At 42.3% G+C, this 20,150-nt stretch overlaps 1 protein-coding gene and 1 pseudogene across 8 annotated transcripts in view; one reads left to right on the top strand and one right to left on the bottom strand.

Moving 5' to 3' along the window:
* FMNL2 (formin like 2) overlaps positions 1 to 20,150 on the top strand; it is a 302,979-nt gene that overhangs the window by 105,377 nt on the left and 177,452 nt on the right. The window lies entirely within an intron of this gene.
* On the bottom strand, positions 14,366 to 15,165 carry LOC132238771 (small ribosomal subunit protein eS6-like; annotated as a pseudogene).

The following is a 20,150-nucleotide window of genomic DNA, read 5'->3' as shown; positions in this document are numbered from 1 at the left end:
TTGCCAAGTTTACGCTTGGCATTATACTGAATGATTTCTGCATCCATTCTGGCTGGCTGGACTGGGCTCAGATTGACTGTCCCTAAAGTCACTTATTTTTTAACCAATAGCCTTTTATTTTAAGCAAATGATAAAGTCATTTTTTAACACTCAGAAAGGCCAGCTAATAAAAAAATGTTTCTAGAATAAAAAGGCCACTATCTTGTGGGTGATTGCTCACAAAAAGATCCTTCTGAGAATGCACGTTGAAGTGTTTACAGACGTGATGTCTGCAGTGCTCTCTGAAGTCCTGGGGGAAGGTAGACGAAAAAAGACTGCAAATGATGATTGTAGAAAGTACATGGAGGTGCAGCGTGCTATTCTCTCTACTTTTATGGTTGCTTGGGATTTTACATAAGTAAAAAAAGAAGTGCTCTTAGAGCAGCGGTTCTCAACCTGTGGGTCGCGACCCCTTTGGGGGTCGAACAACCCTTTCACAGGGGTCGCCTCAGACCATCGGAAAACACATATATAATAACATATTGTTTTTGTGATTAATCACTATGCTTTAATTATGTTCAATTTGTAACAATGAAATTGGGGGTCACCACACCATGAGGAACTGTATTAAAGGGTCACGGCATTAGGAAGGTTGAGAACCACTGTCTTAGAGCAAGCATGTCAAACTCAAAGGCTAACATGGGCCAAGTAAACAAGGTTTAAGTTTATGTGGGCCGCAAAAAAACAAACGTTTCAATTTTCATAGAAACGTAGTTGTATTTCTATAGAGACATGCTAAATACAAAGGGCTGAAAAAAATGAGTAATCATTAACATAAAATAATAGAACATTTTAGTAAAAATTAATATTTTTCCTTGAACATTAATTTAACCAGACACTGAATTACTGCACAAATTAATAAGCATAATGCAAATAAACCTATTTTTCTTATTCTCTGAAAATGAAATATTTCCTTTTGTGCTCACCAAACAAGTCAGTCCAAGACTAATGACATGGAAATTGGCTGCTAAAATATTTGCTGCTAGGATTAGTGGAGAGAAATGGTGCGCCTGCGCGTAAGGCGCATAAGGGAAATGAATGCAACATGATTATAGTAATCAGTCATTAGCGAACGTTTTAGTTTGTTATCAATAGTTATGTATAACAGGATATTGTAAAAATTAAGTTACGAAATTTTTATTAAAATGTTTCTTACATACCGTTATCAGGCTGGGCCGCAAAAATATTGGTTGCAGGCTGCGAATTTGACATATTTGTCTTAGAGAAACAAAATACAGCATTTTGGGGAAGTACTTGAATCTGAAAATGAAAAGTAGTTGTTGGTTTTGCCCTAGGGAATTCAACTGGACTTAGATGTTAACTTAAAGGATGATCTAAAGTAAGTGGAAGATATACATAAGTAGCAGTTGTTGGATTAAATATATTGGGTTGCAGGCCATCATTAACGAAGAATCGCAGGTAAGCAGGTGCTCCATATATATGTGTGGGATTTCAGTAGGGGGAAAACACCCTTGCTGATTTTTCTGCACCCCTTTATAGATAGCTGTTTTTACAAACAGCCCTACACAACGGGTGCTCACCCTTGTGTCCAAGTTTTTCTTGATTTGAACAAAGTGCAGTTTTTAAAAGTTTAAAAAAGAAGGGGATGAAGAAGAAAGGTGGTGGTGAATCACATCACAGGAGTGAAGTAGGCAGTTAAGCCCTCATAAATGGCGGAGTTTTGATGTTTCCTGCATAGTGGTGATGTTCACCCTGAAGGAGAAGAGGAGAGTAAAAAGACTGTTTTGATCTTCTAAAGCAGTGGTTCTCAACCTTCTGGCCCTTTAAATACAGTTCCTCATGTTGTGACCCAACCATAAAATTATTTTCGTTGCTACTTCATAACTGTAATGTTTCTACTGTTATGAATCGTAGTGTAAATATCTGATATGCAGGATGGTCTTAGGCGACCCCTCTGAAAGGGTCGTTCGACCGCCAAAGGGGTCGTGACCCACAGGTTGAGAACCTCTGTTCTAAAGGCTGTATGAATAAATTCAACTTACGTTTGATTTAGGAAACAGCTAGATGGTAGTGAATGAGTATTTTAAATTTTCTTGATATGATAAGAAGTAAAAAGTGATTTATTAAATATCAGTGAGTTTCATGCCAATTACAGTGTGTAACCTAGGCCCACTCTTTCCCTTTGACTTATCCAATTTGTCATCAGTCTTTTCCCTCCTGACATATCCCTTTAATGTATTTCTATCCTCTATCACTTCACCTCCTAGTTCAATTCATATGACCCTCTGCCTCAATTACTGCAATAGATTAATTTGCTGGATGTTCCTTGAGTAGTGCCCTTATGCCTCCCCTTCCCATTAATGATTTTGCTTTTCTTTGACTATTCTGTATTTGGACTACAACAGTTAGCCTTCATTTGTTCTCTATATGCATTGCTTTTGTTTGCATGTTACTCAGAAAGTAGGCGTGTATATAACCATGGGATATTTCTTAAAGTTCCAAACACTGCTGGCAGTCAGTTGAATATATTTGTGAAATGTAACAAGGCCCTCCGTCTCTATTTAGTTTTAGTACTTACCTGTAATACAGTAGAGAATGCATTTCCCAAAGGTGGCATCTTCATCAGGCTTAAGACATTGCCCCCAAGCCTGTAGGTAATGGTTGTAGATATGTTCCAGACCCTTTCTCCTACACCCATTGCATTCATTAAAACATGCCTCGCTGCATCTATAAGTTTGTTGCTTAAAAAGAAAATCTTGGCAGCATACATTTCTTTGCACCTAGCATTTGGGGCTTAAAAAAAAAGTACCAAAAAGGCTGCTCTTTACTTGACTGTCTCAACAGTCCTTGGTGTTTAAATATTTATCTGCTTGGTTTTAAAGTTTTGGATAATAGGATTGGTTTATCTTCCCCTTTTATGGAGCCTCTTCCAAGGGTGTGTGTAAAGCATTAGTCAAGCAGGTGTTTGTACCTGCGTGGGCCTCTGGGGTGTTTGTGTGTGTGTGTGAAAAGACCTGGTACCTTTGATTCATGAATGGAGTTTTAGTAATCCTATTTAATAAAGAAGTAATATGCAAATTAACCCTCACTCGATCACGCTGTCACAAGATGGCTGTGCCCACAGTGGAGGCAGGGTTCCCGTAACGAGTGATCAGCAGGGACCTGAGGCTGCATGGCGCCGGGGTAGGGGGCCTGAGGCTGTGCCCCCCCGCCCGGTGGGGCTTGATGGGGGACCTCAGGCCACGCCCCCCACCTTGGCGCTGGGCGACCTGAGGCAGCACCGGGGGACCTGAGGCTGTACCCCCTGCCCGACACTGGGCCAGGGAACCTGAGGCTGTGCCCCCCACCCGGCGGGGCTTGATGGGGGTCCTGAGGCTGCACCCTCCACCCAGCTGGGTCTGGGTCTCACCAGTGGGGGTGGGCTGGCCAGGTCTGGGTCTCGCGCTATTTTGAGGCTCGTGCAAGTGGGTGGGGACTTGACTCTGGGTCCCAGACTCTGACTGGAGGAAGATTTTCATATATATTTTACTAATTTTCTTTAATCTCTGACACTTCTATTATAGAGAAAGGGCAACTAGCAGTATTAAAATATTTCCTCTAACCCTAACCGGTTTGGCTCAGTGGATAGAGTGTCAGCCTGCGGACTCAAGGGTCCCAGGTTTGATTTCGGTCAAGGGCATGTACCTTGGTTGCGGGCACATTTCCAGTAAAATGTGTGCAGGAGGCAGCTGATAGACTCTCTCATCGATGTTTCTAACTCTCTATTCCTCTCCCTTCTTCTCTGTAAAAACATCAATAAAATATATTAAAAAAAAAATTTCCTCTAATGAATTCCCTTTTAATGTGCACGAATTTTGTGCACTGGGCCACTAGTCTTCATATAAGAGCCATATAGAAGAATCCTCTGTGAACATGAAACGTTAATTGTCAGGACAAAGCTAGACTGTTCTCAGTCAAACCATCAACAGTAAAGAACTTGCTTATAAAACTCTGCTTCTTTGGCTGACCTTGGAAAGACAGGCTATGTGAGTACAATTCTCAGGTTTTCCTCGTTTCTGGATTTTTTAGTGTGGCATAAAAGGAAACCTTTTACAGCTTGAGAGCACTGAGCCAGGATGCGTTAATCAAAGCATTTGTCAAACACCTATTCATGAGGCTCTGCCATTCTCTTGAGTCCTTGCTCCTTTTTCAATAATGAGTTTAAAAGTAGGTCAGTGACCACTTCAAGGTAAGAACAAATTATGAAAAAAGAAAATCCTTGGGGAGTAGTGCGGCTTTGATAAGATCTATATGCTGCCCCCCAGATAACCGGTTAAATGCACGTGTCTGGCTTTCCTGCATCTCTCATGCTTTTGTCCCTGAAAGAGTGTCTGAAATACAGAATTGTTTAGTGCTTTTAAGCCTGGCACTTTGGCTTTGTAAAGAAAAAAACTGAAAGACCCATGCCTGACAAAGGCACATTAGAGCCTCTGATGTCACAGGGTGAGATGGCACTCAGTAGGCAAGACCAACACGGAATTCACTAAGCACTGGCACCAGAGGTGGCTGTCAAATTTTGTAAATGTCATCATGCCTTTTAGTTGCTAGAAAGGACTAAACGATGCCCATTTTATAGGCACATGTCTTTCCTCTCTCTTTTCTTTTTTCTTCCACTGTCTGCTTTCTCCTGAACGATGGGATTTTTATTTCATGAGGCCCTTAGGTGTGTGACCTTCAAGCTTAATCAAGGTTATATGCAGGGAGCAGACTTTGTCTGGGACCACTTTCTTCCTTTGTTGACTCTACTCATAAGATCCCTTTTTCAGGATTTTCCTGCCATCCAATGCATTTCTGCAAAATTAATTAACAGTGTAAGATTTCTCAACTTTTTTCTTGACCTCTTCTCCCCAAATAATCTGTCTGTTAAGGCAGGACAGTGGGGCTCCTACCCCTGCAGGGAAGGAGTGGTTAAGGTTTTCACAGTAAATGCCTCTTTCAGACATTTATTTTAAATTACCTGCTGCTAGAGAAGGGAGAACCTTTCATTTAGGTCCATACCATTTGAGCGGGACTTTGGGGTTGAACAGACTAAGTATTCCTATCCAGGTTTTGTTTTCATTGCTTAGTCTCCTAGTGCAAACAGATGTATGTATAAGAGGTGTGGCTTTTTACAATAAAGACAGTCGTTAAAAATCCGAAGGGTTTTAAGATGAAATCTGCTTATAGAAGAAGTTTCTCTGATATGGTGTTAAAGCTATTTGCTGAAACATTAACCTGGTCAGATGTTTGACAGACCACATAAAATTCCTACATATTCCTAGAGTGGTCTAGTGAATTACCACCACCTTTTATCCAATTCCATTCTAAACCAGATTGCATTCTGAAACAGATTGCAAGGATGAGCCATACCCTATTCCAGCTCTACCCATTGCCACTTCTGGGCTTTTCCTCCACTCTGAAGGCCTCCGTAGCTATGGCTCTCAGTTTTCTTATAGAAATAATCTAATTCTTGAAAAGTACCCAATGGGGCCCTGACCGGTTTGGCTCAGTGGATAGAGCATCAGCCTGCGGACTCAAGGGTCCCGGGTTCGATTCCAGTCAAGGCCATGTACCTTGGTTGCAGGCACATCCCCAGTGTGGGGTATGCAGGAGGCAGCTGATGGATGTTTCTCATCGATGTTTCTAACTCTCTATCCCTCTCTCTTCCTGTCTGTAAAAAATCAATAAAATATATTTTAAAAAAAAAGTACCCAATGGGGAGTTATAAGCACTGAGTCCTCTGGGAATAAAAACTGATTTTAACATTTGCATTAACAAAATAATTAGACACATAGACTATGAAAAATGATATACATTTCATGTATTTTTCTTTGCTTTACATTAATAAGAAAGCGACAAGATGTAAGAAAAGCTGAAAGAATTTAGAGACTATAAGTTTTTACTTTTGAATAATGGATAATTTAAGTTATTTTACTTTTTGATATTCTACAGTGAGAATTGATGTAGCAGTACCTTAAAGTACTAGGTTAGTAATATATTTTGGTGTTATAGTTAAGGATAAACATAAACAATCTTTTCTGCTTTTAACTAGATTAAGTATTCAAAAACCTATTCACCTAATACTTTTCCTTGAAAAAAAAAAAAAAGGTTTGTCGATATCCATTATCCATAATACCCCAAGCACACACATACCAGCCGTGTCTGTATAGTTAGAGGCCAGAAAGCAGTCATCTTCAGCTCTGTGCACCCCCTCTTCTGTCTCCCTCCTTCTGAGTAAGTCAGCCCTGTCTCCTTTGTTGCCTAACTTCTGTCTCAGACTCGTCTGCCGAATTTCACTGTCCCTTGCGCAAGCTCCCACAAACTCTCACGGCCATCCTCTCTGCAGCCTCTTACCTCTCTACTCCATCCTTTAAAAACATTGACTGTTGTCCTCTCAAAAGCAGGACAAGATCATGAGATTTGGTCCCTGCTCTGCGTGTCCATTGCCTGTGATGGTTTTCCAAGGTGGTGGTGTCACTGGGTCCCCAGGTCTCCTCCGCCCACCCCGTCCTCAGCCTCAGTTGGAATAGCACCACTTTGTTCTGCCTTTGGAACTTGGAGTAAGATTTTGTTGAACAAAATGTTCCAGCACCTAAAAATGAAAAGTTTGAAAACCCTGGGATCAGGTAACTGTTAAAATGCTACATCTTCCCCTAGATTCGGTTGTGGCGCTAACTTTGAACTTTTGGCATTTTTTTAAAAGACTTTTTATATTGGTAATGTAAAAACATTCAAACCTGTAAAGAATTTTTGTGAGTTTTTTTGAGCCAAACTGTTGACAATTGCTGGGAAGCAAAAATCTCAACAGATTGGGCTAGTGCTCCAGAGAATGGTGGTTTTTTTCATCTATTTTTATACATTGCAATCAAAAGGGGATGTAGGTGGGTTACATGAAATCTATTGGTGATAGATTAGCGAGGCGGGAGAAAGCAAAGGGGTTGGGGGACCTCTGAGATTGGATAAAATGATAGACACTTATGTGGGTGCAGGATAGTTAACAGTCAACAATTAACACGGTAACAATAACAATGAAGGGATTTATGGTCTCCTGTCCTGATGCCCAGGGCATTTGGTTGTGGCCTAAGGGGTCTGGGAAAAAAGGGAAGATGTAAGTTACCCTGACATTTCAAGGATATGTTTTCATAGATGCAAAAAGACAGATAGGCTCACTTAAGGTAAAGGTTGACCTTGTCAGGGAAGATACCAGCCTAGGAGGTGACTATCCACCATAACTGCTTTTAGTTAAAGTTTAATTTCAGACCATCCTTTGTGGTTACTTTAGGTCTTTGAGTTTGCAAGACTGCCACGCAGGCCTTCCCTGAGCTAGTCAGATCAGCATGTGGCCCCTTTCGTCCACAATATTGTTCCAGGATACATTGGATATGTGTTTATGTTCAAATCTCTCACAGTCCTTCAGTTCCTGGCTCTTGTTTATTGAGTGCTTATTGTTCTAGGGCGTTTCTGCATATTAGTTTATTTAATCTCTACCTAATTGATGTAGGTGCTATTTAGCACCATTTGATGGGTGAGGAGACTAAGGCACAGAAGTTAACTATCTTGCCCAAAGTTTATGTAGTTAACAAGCGGCGAGCCAGGATTCTGACCTCAGCCAACTTGTTCCAAAGTCTCTACTTTAAAACACTAAACTTGCAGAACAAACTCAATGCGTTAACATAATTAGGTGGCTTTTAAAGACTTGTCTGGCAGAAGGAAGACCTCAGACACAAAAAAAAAGTCTGTATTTTATTTTTATTTATTTGTTGTTAATCCTTACCTGAGGATATTTTTCCACTGATTTTCAGAGAGAGCGGAAGAGAGACGGAAAGACAGAGAGAAGCATCAATGTGAGAGAAACACATAGATTGGTTGTCACTTGCATGTGCCCCAACCAGGGCCTGGGCTGGGGAGGAGCCTGCAACCCAGGCATGTGCCCTTGACTGGAATGGAGCCCGGGACCCTTTGGTCTGCAGGCTGACGTTCTATCCACTGAGCCAAACTGGTGAGGGCCAGACAACTTCTTTCTAACAGGCCAAACTTTCAATTTGGGGCTGAATGTGCCCTCACATTATTGTGAAGCCCAGGCTTGTGTGGGGCCAGTTGGGAGAAGAGGGAGCAGGAGGGACTGGACCACAAAGTCCAGGAAAGAAGGGCAGCAGGCCATCTCCTCCAAAACCCAAAATATCTCTGGCCAGTGTCTTCCCCAACCTGGATCTGAGGTTTTTGCAGCCATTCATTCATTCATTCATTCACACATTTAATTTCTGAAGTCAAGACAGAGCCCACAGTCACCGTGACCCAATTGTATGGCTGCCCTATCCCCTTCACTGTTCACGTCTCGATGAATACGTTTATTGGTTTGGTCACTTGGGGTGTTAGAATCTCCTTTCCTCTCCACAACCTGAGGGACAGTTGGGGTACTTGTAGGTCAGATTCTGAAGAAAAATCTCTGACTCGGTATCAGATGTTCAGGACTGTGAGTCATTTAACTCAGAAACAACAACAGAAATGCGGGGCAGGAGGCAGTCTCTAGGCCCAGTGTCCCGCCTCCTGCCCTTGGTAGCATTTAGAACAAAGCTTGCCTGTGTCTCTCCTCACGCATAAGTTTGGCCCTGGAGAGTTACCATTGGGAGGACTACGCAGGGCTGCCACCTATTTCTGTGGGCAGAAACCATTGCGCAGTGGGTTGATGGGGCAAACACTTCTTTACAAAGACAAATAAATGTGGGTTGGTAGGAATTCGCACACACACAGAAAGAAAGTTTTAAAAAACACTTTTGTAATGGGACAAATGCGACTGCTCAGATCTTTCCCGCATGGGCCTGCAGAATGTTCTCTCTCTCTCTCTCTCTCTCTCTCTCTCTCTCTCTCTCTCTCGCACACGCACACGCACACGCACACACAGTTAAGTATGTGGGCGAAATAACTGAGCAACGATTTCAGCTGCAGAGGCAGGTCTGCGCGGGTGCAGGGCGTTCTTTGCAAACTTTTGTCCAGGCCCAAAGGAGAGGGAGGGGTGTTGTGCCAGGTGAGATGCAATTAGTGGCTAATCTCAGCCATGGACGCAGCAGGGTTTGGTCCTCAGCTTCTCTGTCCAAATGTAAACCAGAGTTTAGACTCAGTGTGGTGCAGGATTAGAAAGGAAATACGGCGGAGTGAAAGGTCAGGAGTGGGTTCTGGGGCCTGACTGGCCCTGCGTGATTATGAACAGAGCCCTTAATTAGGAGCGGGCTGCTAAGCAGTACCCTCATATATGTATGTTCAAAGGGAGCTTTTTGCTTTGCACGTGAAATGTGGATTATTGGGCCTGATTGAGTGCTTATGAATTAATACTTGGTGGGGAGAGATGTGTGGAATCCTCAGCCGGGGTGTTAGGGGAGGGGCCCGTCCAGTTTGTGGACTGGCAGGATGCTTGCTTTTGTTCTTTTCCTCCCCTGCTGCCCAGCCTTCTGGCTGTTTCACTGCTTATTAGCCTCTTTGTTAGAGGGAGAAACAAACGAAAGGAGTTAAGATTCAACTTCTGGTTTTGCTCTGGCTTAGCAGCTGCCCTTGGAGGTTGGCTGGGTGAGTTTGGAGTGCAGCAGGTTAGAGATCTGAACTATCTGTTTGGGTTGCGGATTCGTTTGCCTGATCTGCTCCTCCATCCCTTGCTGGGGAGCCCCGATGAGCAGAAAGTGAAAAGGGGGATTCTTTGTAACGGAAAGACAAGGCCTTGGAGCCTAATTGGGAAATATGCATGTCCCAAATGTGCTCTCATGTAGCCAAGGCCGAGGTTTCCAACACGTGAAAAATGAGGACAATGCAATGCGAAATACTTCAGAAAGCTTCCATAGCCCAGATACTGTATGGCAGGAAATGAAAGTTAATATTGGGGTCGGATTTTTTTCTTTGCAGTTGAGAAAAGGATATGCAATAAACTGATAAAGAAAGCTAGTTTTCATTATTCTCCTAATCTTTCTGGTCTTGTATTAAATTTAAGCCCGTAGGTTATCACTAGTTCTTGGAAACACCTCCATAAAAATCCTCACACATCAAGGTGAAGATATCTCTTTGGGTGGGTGTAATGTTTCACTTGAAAAAGAACTGTTGAAATCCTGCGGGATCACAGGCAGCAAATAGAGTGCGAGAGGCACAGAAACAGCTTGTCTTTGGCCTAAGGTGTTTTCTGAGCCCATGTCAGGGTATAAACTTGGTCTTATTCCGGCCGGCCGCCATCCATACATATTTGTTCATTGATGACTTGCTGCGAAAGAATGTGAGCATTAAGGCGATCCCAGGCGCTCTTCATTGAGCTCTGGCTCTGTGTCTTCAAGGGCCATTGAATGATTGGAACTTTAATCAACACGCGTGAAGAAGGGACCTAGGGTGGCTGTTAATGCCATTGAGTAATCAGAGAAAGAGGGGGCAGTGACCCTGGGGGAGGCCCACATGCTGAGCAGAAGCTTGTATCCCTGCTGCCTGGGGCAGGAAAGCCCTATCCAGGTAGCTGCCTTTGAAGTAGAGGTGTCATTGAGAGGATCCCTGGCCTCTGTGGGAAGTCCGAAGACAGGGAGAAGCTGCTGCACCTGGGAGGCCTGGTAGTATCCAAAGCCCACCTCAAAGGCTTTCTCTTCAGGCAGGAGCCCTGGAGCCGAAGGCGACTGTCCTTCTGTATGGACAGCCCGAAGGGAGGTCAGCAAGGGAGGGCAGGGGAAACCCAGCACCAGAAGGCAGACAGAACAGAAAAGAATGAAGCAGCCGGGAAAGTGCACTTAAAAGGGGTGGGGGTGGAGGGTGGCTACTTAAAAGGCAAGAGAAACAAGGCCTCTGGGAGAGAAAGCAAATAAATAAGGAAATGGAATGAAATCAGATGAAGTCCTTTTAAGGAAAGGGATGGTGTTAACAAAACAAATAAATCATAGAGAATGAGGGCAAGCTGGTGAAGAGGCCGGAGGAACCTGCCAGCACGCATGCAGGAGAGAGGGACGCTTCTGTTTGAAATGAGGCTGATGTTCTGAAGAAGGCGCTGGGCCGGGGCCCTCGTTGAAATGGGGCTACTGAGGCTTGTAGTTCCTGTCATGTTTTCCTTCACTGGATGATGCCCAGAGTGGCTTGATGAATGCATTTGAATGTGCAGGCAACACATTCGATAAACGCAGAAGGGAGATGAGCCTTAGAGCCAGACCTTTTGTCCTTCGTTAAGTTCCCTTTAGATCTTTGTTTCTTCGACACACTCCTATTTTAATCAAATTTTCCTACCAACTATCCTCTGAATAGTTAGAGAAGGACTTGGTTCATCTCCTTTCCTAGAATCATAGATTTGATAAATAAGGTTTGAAGAAGTTAAATAAATGAGTGCCTCGATCTCGTAATTTACCTTGTCAGTGAGTCAGAAGTAAGAAGAGTACCGGGATGTTGTATTTAATACTCTGTCTATAAACTGGATTCTGGAGAATGGGATGTCAAGACTCATTTATACTATGCCCTTCAGTTTACTCCTGTTACAAAGCATTTGTATTTAGAAAGAAGTGTATTTTGAAACATTTGCTGGTAGTTTGGATGGTAGTTTCATTATGAAACTATTTTTGAGTGACACTGTGTACTTGCTCCCATATTTGGCTATTGATAATGGCTAGTTTTTAGTGCCTAAAGAATGAAAGTGGATGTTAACTGTAGCCTGGTAAATATCTGGAAATAAATTAGGAGAGTTGTGGGCAAGAAGTGAAGGTGTCAGAGTCGGAAGCTTTGAGAAATTAAGACTTGCTTGGTCATTTGTTTATTGAGCATCTACTATAGGCACAGCACTGTATTAGGATCCAGCAAAATAAAGGTGAATACAGCACAGTTCTTCATGGAGCTCATGATCAAATGGGGTAACAAACATAAACAGATAGCTTTTAGATGACTTAATTGTAGTAATTATCTAAATCTTTAGAGAATTTTTATAATAACTTATTTGAATCAAACAAAGGATAGGCCTGGAAGCAGGATATCAACAGACTGAGAAAAATGCTTCAGAGAAATGACAGTTTGCAACTTCTTTTTTGCATTTGGAATTGAGGTAACTAAGGAAGAGAACTTGAAGGTAGGAGAGAGCAAGGATTACAGGATAGCTAATACCCTCTCTTGAGGGTGGTCATGCTTTAGAAGGAGGGCTCTGAAAAGAGGCGTTTCAAAGATGTGTTAACCTAGATGTACAGAAACAAGGTACAGAACTTGCTTAAGGCAAAGAGAAGCCTTTTACTAAGAAGTTTCATGCCTGGGGCGTGGCTATCCTCCATGACCTGTCCACTTAGGAATTCATGATCAGATCACCCTGTGAGGTTACTGTTAGTAGAACCCTTTCTCATCCTCAGGATATGGGTTTTCTCCAAGACTTCCCATTGTTCCTGGAGATAAGAGACGCTGGGGGAGAAATCTGCGAAGCTGATGTGGGATGGAGGCACACCAGCCAGACTGCTGCCTCACTGCCCTCTCCACACCTGTGCAGTTAAATCTCTAAGGCAGGTGATACGTGTTTGTTCATTTATTAATGAGCCGGGGTTTGTATTCAACTCAAAAGATATATCTATAATTCTTTGTGGTGTTTGGAGGTATGACTGAAAGGATGGTTATAAAGCAGAGAAAGCTTTGGTAAGAAAAAAGGGTCAAAAGATGTATTAGGTTTCTGTTGCTACTGTAACTAATTGCCACAAACTCAGTGGCTTAAAACACACATTTATTATCTTCTGGTTCTGTATGTGGATGAAAATGGGATCCTTCGGAAAGTAGCCTCACAAGGTGATCTGGTCGTAAATTCCTAACTGGGCAGGTCACGCGAATAGTCGTGCCCCAGGCCTATAACTTCTTTAGTGAAAGGTTTTAAACCAGCCCTGTTCATCGTTCTTGTGCATCTAGTTTAACACCCCTTTGAAATACTAGAAGTCATACCCCTCCAACGGGGGTGTTAATCCTCAGAGAGCACATCGTTTTGTTAACTATCCTGTAATCCAGTCCCTGCCTTGGTTCCTCCCACCTCCGTGTAATCTTCCTTACAGTATCTCCTTAATTTCAAATGCATAAAAGAAGCTGTAAAACTGTTAGTCTCCAGGAGCATTTGAGATCTTTCTCCACATGTCATCCGTGTGGTTCAAGTGGACACTTTATGAAAACTGTCTACAGGGTCAGGCGTCCTTATGCCACGTAGGTCAGAAGTCTGACGTGAATCTCACGGGGCTACTAGCATCAAGGTGCCCTTCCTGCTGGAGGCCCTAGGAGAGAGAGTGTTTCCTTGCCATTTCAGGTTGCCCACAGTCCTTGTCTCATGGCCCTGTTCCTCCATAGTCACAGTAAGGAATGTCATTTCTCTGGTTCTCTGTCCACAGCCTTGAAAAGTTCTCCCCCTTTGAGGACTCATATACTTTGTTGGGGCCCATCCAGACAAGCCAGGATAATGCCCCCATCTCAGCGTCCTTAACTTTAATCCTATCTGTGACATCTGTTTTGCCACCTAAGGTAACATATTCACGGGTTCTGGGGAGTAGGATGTAGACATCTTTGTCTGCCAGAAGAGGAGGGCTCTGTTCTTTCTGCTCCGTCTGTGGTTCTCTAACCCCGGTGTGTGGGCTTCCAGGTTAATTTTCTCTCACTGTTTTGTACCGTTGCCGTAATTGCTAGACAGCTGTGTTGGACACGTTCTTCCTTGACTCAGAAATATTCCCTGCCCAGGCCCTCAGGTCAGTCCACAGGAGGGTCCCCAGTCATCCCTTCTTATCCTGGTCTTGAACTAGAACTTTGTGTTCTGCTTGGATGTGTTTACTTGCCATTGCCCTCTGTCCCCTGTTCTGTCCTGCACATTCCTGACTGGACGCCTTTGCCTGGGTTGTTCCAGCCAAACCAGAACACCCTCTTCCCTGACTCTGCCCATCCTTCCTGTGAGATCTTGACTTCACATTTAGTTTATCATAATTGTCTACTACGGTTATTTAACTTTTAGGTGACGTAGTGGATATTTCTGTCTAGACTAGTCACCCTAAGGCGCTTGTTAAATGGCAGAGTCCTGGGATTCACCCTCAGAGAGATTCGTTGAATGGCCTTGGATGGGACCAGGAGTTAGGCTTTTTAACAGACTGTGGATGCTGCTGATACAAGCGCCTCACAGGCAGCATGTGCTGGAAGCTCCTTGGTGGGGAATGAGTGATCCACCCTTTCATAGTGAGAAACATTATGCTGTCCTTATACGTGAAGACTTGTATTTTTGCTAAGTGAATACCAGTTTTCTGCAGATGAGTTTTCATCTAGAGAGGAAGTGGCTTGTGGGAAGTGTGTAACAGAGTTAAGGGCACCACACCGTGCACCACCTTTTTGTTTTGTTTTTGATGTTTGTTCTCCTTTATTTGTTATTCTTACAAAATCTCATTTTTGACTGGACTCAGATGTAGAGGTAGAAGCTCTCAGAGAGGACAGTCTGCGTCTCTCGGCTATCTGTTCCTGGTGTTTTTCTTTGGCCTCCTTCATTCCCTTGGCCCAAAGTTTAGCATATTCTGCGGCCTCTTCCTTATTTTTCTCAGTACGTTGTTTCTTCAGAGCAATGTGCCGGCGTTTGTATTGCAGGGCACGTGGAATCTTGGGTGCTTTCATCCTAGTTTCTTACCTCCTTTGTTTAGAGGCTTTCTCACAACATATGGGCGGGCATCATCTTCTTCAGAGATATTGAAAAGTTCTTCTGGCTCTTTGGGCCCCAGGCGATGAGGCACAGTGGTATCTGTGAGACCAGGAATATCTTCTCTCCTTTTTTATTACAATGACCAAGCTGAGAACACTGAGAGTGGCATTCACTATGCCACTCTGAACAGACTTGTGCTTTCTCTCCAGTTCTCCGTGGTCTGTAATAGGAGTGCCTTTCACTCAGCCATAGGGGGACTCGGCATGCGTCCAGACACCCTGCTTCGTGGGGAAGCCTTGTTTTTCGTTCCCACTACTGATTCGAACCACATAACCTTTCCATTCTTCATTCAGAGCGTCAGCGGCATCCTCTATGGCCATACACGTCTCATAAAAGTTACAGAGTTTGTATTCATCGTCCACTTCAATGAGTGTCTGGCAGCCAGTGGCAGGGATAGAAATGTTCAGCTCAGTCCCTCCTCTACCCAGAAGCAGGGTTTTGGAGAGCTCCGACTGCAGCAACACCATGTTCTGGGGCTTGATTCACATCCCCCAAACTAACTCAACACCTGCCGTCTCTTCCTACCTTCATCCTATGCACCACCTTTTTGGAGTCAACTGTTGACTTGTAAAAATTCAAAGATGGACAAAGAGCTGGTCTCTGCAGTCAGTGAAAGTGGCTGAGACAAATGGTACAGTTGAGATTTGGAAATAGCCTATTGGGTGGCAAAATTACCATGCCTATAGATTTACTTTTTTATTTAACTTTTCTGTGTTTCAGGGATCTAATATGAAATATCAAAAGCAGGAATTCTGTTGCGGAAAAGTTTTGAAAAAGGGAAGATGGCTAATTCTTGGGGACGTGCAGAGGGAACCCTATACTTTCAGGGCTCATTTTGATAACTCTTTATTCTTCATGACTAGAATGAAAAGAATACCAAAAAATCTGAATTCCCACCGAACCAAGCATTTTTGGAATGAGGCCTTTCATGAATATGCCATGATTTTGATTTCTGCTTTTGTTAAGATTGGAATGGAGTCTTTGTTATTGTAAAGTATTTCCTAGACCCCCCTGGAGAGTTTAAGTTCAAATGATTGGATTTGTTTTATGATTTGGGGGGAACTTCTAGCACAGTGGTTCTCAACCTTCCTAATGCCTCGACCCTTCAATATAGTTCCTCATGTTGTGGTGACCCCCAACCATAAAATTATTTTTGTTGCTACTTCATAACTGTAATTTTGCTACTGTTATGAATCGTAATGTAAATATCTGATATGCAGGATGTATTTTCATTGTTACAAATTGAACATAATTAAAGCTAGTGATTAATCACAAAAACAATATGTAATTATATATGTGTTTTCCGATGGTCTTAGGCGACCCCTGTGAAAGGGTCCTTCGACCCCCAAAGGGGTCTCGATCCACAGGTTGAGAACCGCTGTTCTAGCACAAAATGAAACTATTAATAGGCTAATTAAGCAAAATATTTTTTACTTCATTCAGTCGTCTACTTTTCATTAGCTATTCCGTCAACTTTATGGCAGGAAAGGAAGACAACAATTTTTACAAAAGAGCTTTAACTAGCTATTTTAGAATTCTAGTATAATAGAGTTCTGCCTGTTGTAAGTAATTAAAGGAATTTAACCTGAGTCAGAAGAGAAGGTATTAAAAAGAACCAATGTTTTTGTGAACTGGAAGCTGTCAGAATGGTGACAGATACTCTTGAACTGGAAATCACCAAAATTTCCTTCTGATTCTCTAGTCACCAAACAAAGCATAGGCACTTTTTTAAAATAAATATATTACTGTCTTTTCTTGAAAGAGAGTTATTATAAGATAAATTGTGCTGGGAACTTTATTATAGTCTTTGAGTCAATTTAAGCTAGTTCTTTATGTGCCTGTTAAATAAAAATATTTTATAAATTGAGTAAGTTGTGAACATTCATTCTTTTTTTTTTAAGCGGGTCATTTGCATACCTGGTAGTCATGGTATCTTTAGTTGGTAGTAAGGCTCTATGATGACATCTGATTCTGATTGAACTAAGCCAAGTAGGACCAATATGGGCAAAGAATACAATGCTGTATGCTTGCAGAGCTAAATTAAGATATTGAAAATTAATGTAGTTATTTGGTTTCAGACACTTAGATATTTTTTTAAAGCAGCCATTATATCTACAATTTCTTGCCCAATAAAATGAAATGAAAGGCTAAAGGAAGTTACTACTCGAGTTGTTCCACATACGTTATTTCTTCTGGATGGAACTTCGCAATTTGTCCTACACTCATAGTTAAAATTCACTCCAGTGTAACCAAACTTAGGAGTGATCAAGGTATTTTGGCCTAGTATTGAATTAAATTGAGGCAATATTTGTTTAATGTCTTTCCTGCTCACAATGGCACTCTTTGTAGAGGAGGAGAAGAGAAGAGTAATATAATCCTTGTCTTCAAAGAATTGATAATTTAGAATAGAGCTGTGTAATAGAAATATTATGTGAACCACATAACTAACTTTAAATTTCCCAGTAGCCACATTAAAACATAAAAAAGATAGGTGATATTATTTTAATAATATATTTTATTTAATTCAAGATAGCAAAAATATTATTTCAACATGTAATCACTATAAAAATCACTAGTGAGACATTTTTTCCTTCTTTTAAGAATACCGAGTCTTGAGAATCTGGTGTGTGATTTACTGGGAATTGAGCCAGTGACCTCTCAGTGCATAGGACAACACTCATCCAACTGAGCCACACCAGCCAGGGCTCCAGAAGATCTTAAATAAAAAAAAAAAAGACCTGTACTCAGCTCTAGCTGGTTTGGCTCAGTGGATAGAACGTCAGCCTTTGGACTGAAGGATCCCATGTTCAATTCGGTCAAGGGCACATGCCTGGGTTGTGGGCTCGATCCCCAGTAGGGGGCGTGCAGGAGGCAGCTAATCAGTGGTTCTTCCTCTGTACTCAGCTGCCAGCCCCGGATATACTGATTTCATTGGTGTGGGTGACCTAGTCATTAGGAGTTTCCAAAGCTCCCTAGATGACTCTGATGTGTAGCAAATTTGGGAACAGATCTATTATAAATTCTCGTTATGCATAGCCTGCATAAGTTTGCTAGAAACAAGTATAACTAAAGGAGGAACCAAATAGCACCTGGTTTCTGAGACTATTGAATATATACTCTTATTTGATCATATGAAGCCCTGTGCATTAGGTGGAGCAGAAATGATTCCCATCTGGCTAATGAAAAGATAGAGACTCAAAGGTTAGTTTACTTGCTGAAGGTCACATAGCTGAGGGTGATGGAGTCATATCTTGTACCTGAATCTTGTGTTTCTGCCACCACATGAGCAGAGCAATATAGAGTATACTAGTATAGCTGCCTCCAAATCCGTGGCTTGTTTTCCTTCTCATAATAGAGCCATTGTGCTTAGATTGGTAAAGAATGTTTCTTTTGATATTTAGGGAGAAACTCTCATTAACATTTGAATGTTTGTAGTGCAACAGATTCACGATCCTCTAGAGAGCACTGTGCTGGGTGTTGGGAGATCTCTGCTCTTTTCCTGGTACAACATGAGCTTGGTGACCTTGAGCCAGCCCGTTAGCCAGTTGGTGCATCAGATGTCTAGTTATGAGAGCAGGAATGATCGAACCTGCCTGTTCCATAACTTAGAGCAGCGGTTCTCAGCCTGTGGGTCGCGACCCCTTTGGCAGTCGAATGACCCTTTCATAGGGGTCGCCTAAGACCATCCTGCATATCGGATATTTACATTACGATTCATAACAGTAGCAACATTACAGTTATGAAGTAGCAATGAAAATAATTTTATGGTTGGGTCACAACATGAGGAACTGTATTTAAAGGGCCAGAAGGTTGAGAACCACTGATTTAGAGGATTGCTGTGAAAAAAGAGTTGTTGCCCTGGATTAAAGGCCTTTTATACTTCTGCAAATTGTTCTTAAAATACCTATGAAAGCAAAACGCTTTCCCCTCCACTCTCTTTAAATAATAAAATGAAGAGCACTATTTTTGTGTGTCAGACATGAATTAACTCAACCCTCATATAAGCCTTGGGAGATAGGGCCCATCTTACAGTTGAAGAAATTGAGGTTTAATAACTTGGCCAAGGTCACACATTTTATGAGAGCTAGAGATGCGATTAGAATCAAGGTTGATTTGCTCCAATGCCCATTGTCACTTATAAAACTAAATTATACCCTGTGGCCTGAGTACAGTTCGTTTTCAGTGGGTTGCTTATGGCATTCTATATTAGTGGTACCAAGAGACGGCAAGATTCAACAGTGACTTTGAAGTTCCCCGACTTAGACTTATAACAGAGAGTGGATAGTTTCTCAATCTCAGGTAAAATGTAAATAAAAGCTTCTTTAGAAAATATTGCTATTCATATGGCTCAATCTTTAAGAACAGTGAGCTTGCTATGCAAAGGCAGGTTTCAGACAGCATTCCACCACCACCACCACCGCCCCGCCCCAGCTTTTTCTAATAGGGATCCAAGAGATCCCAGTACTACTCATTTAGCATTTAATTTTAATCCAATTAGTTAATAACTAATTGAATGTTGGTTTCAATTTTACCTGGTTCCTCCTCCCCCTTGGAGAAAAGTATTTTAAACCTAGAATAGGTAATGATTAAAGTTCAAATATATATTCCCATCCCCACCCACCCCCTCTCTTTTGCTTTTCTGTGTAAGTGGCAACACATAGAATGTGGATCCTTTTGCTATTCTTACCTTGTAGGCTAGCTTTAAACATGTTGTTCTTCTAGCTTTATCATTTTTTCTAAAAGCTCGATGCAGACATGTCTTGTTTGGCTCCCTCACCGGGTGTGATAGTTCTCGTTTTCTGTCGCTTCTTGGGAATACATCTTGATGAACTGAACTTTGTCCACTCCCGTGAAATTGTTTGGGGGGAAAGGGAGCAGAATCCACTTTCTTGAAGGTTCCTCCTGGCATTTGTCTGTTGATGAGCTTTTATAATTTCCATCTCGCCGTTCTGGCCCCGGGAGGATAACCTTGGATCTTAGTGTGGACTTGATTGAGTGTAAAATGAGTTAGTACAAGTGAAGTGGAAACATCAGTCCATGAGGAGGAGGTTCAGACGCTAAATCCTCTAGTTCGATGAAGTTGAAAGCATTTCCCCTAGGGCCTCTCTGGGAATGCCTGTCCTATTTCTTAGAGAAGTAAAGCTACTGTGTGCATGCAGTTGCTGTTTATGCCTTTGACATTTGTGCTTAGTTCTGTGGGAAATGGAAAAAAAATTGCTCTTATCACTGGCCTCGGGAAGATTATCGAATTGGGAAGATGACCTTACAATATTTGCTAGACATGTATCTAGCTCCTCTCTGCTAGGCACAAGATGTACAAAGATTTAAAAATAGCCACGGGTGCCTCGGCTGGTGTGGCTTAGTTGGTTGGGCATCGTTCTGTGCACTGAAGGGGTTGCCGGTTTGATTCCCAGTCAGGGCACATGCCTGGGTTTTGGGTTCCATCCCCAGC

Source organism: Myotis daubentonii, chromosome 7, assembly GCF_963259705.1.
Source record: "Myotis daubentonii chromosome 7, mMyoDau2.1, whole genome shotgun sequence".
NCBI classification, from domain to species: Eukaryota; Metazoa; Chordata; class Mammalia; order Chiroptera; family Vespertilionidae; genus Myotis; species Myotis daubentonii.
The sequence above is the reverse complement of the archived record's forward strand: the minus strand, read 5'-3'. Positions and strand labels throughout refer to the sequence as shown.